General features: G+C 43.9%; 1 pseudogene; it reads right to left on the bottom strand.

Moving 5' to 3' along the window:
* Positions 1-261: 261 nt before the first annotated feature.
* Positions 262-334, bottom strand: LOC145720050 (U2 spliceosomal RNA; annotated as a pseudogene).
* Between the last annotated feature and the right edge of the window lie 51 nt (positions 335-385).

The raw sequence follows: 385 nt of genomic DNA on the forward strand, positions 1-385 counted from the left end.
CCTGGGTGGCTCAGTTGGTTAAGCGACTGCCTTCGGCTCAGGTCATGATCCTGGAGTCCCTGGATCGAGTCCCGCATCGGGCTCCCTGCTCGGCAGGGAGTCTGCTTCTCCCTCTGACCCTCCCCCCTCTCATGTGCTCTCTCTCTCCTCTCATCCTCTCTCTCAAATAAATAAATAAAATCTTTAAAAAAAAAAAAATGATGTGGGAGTTTAAACACTATGAGAATATAGAACACAAAAGGATCTGTGAGTGATTGTATGTGAGGGTGAAAGAAAGAAAGAAGATGATAATTATATCCTACACTTGATCTTAGCCAAAAGGCCGAGAAGCGATGATGATAATTATGTCCTGATTTCTGACTAAGTTCAGTAGGTAGATAACTGT

The sequence above is a fragment of the Leptonychotes weddellii genome, unplaced genomic scaffold (genome assembly GCF_054177405.1).
Source record: "Leptonychotes weddellii isolate Sample4059 unplaced genomic scaffold, ASM5417740v2 HiC_scaffold_95967, whole genome shotgun sequence".
Classification (NCBI taxonomy): domain Eukaryota; kingdom Metazoa; phylum Chordata; class Mammalia; order Carnivora; family Phocidae; genus Leptonychotes; species Leptonychotes weddellii.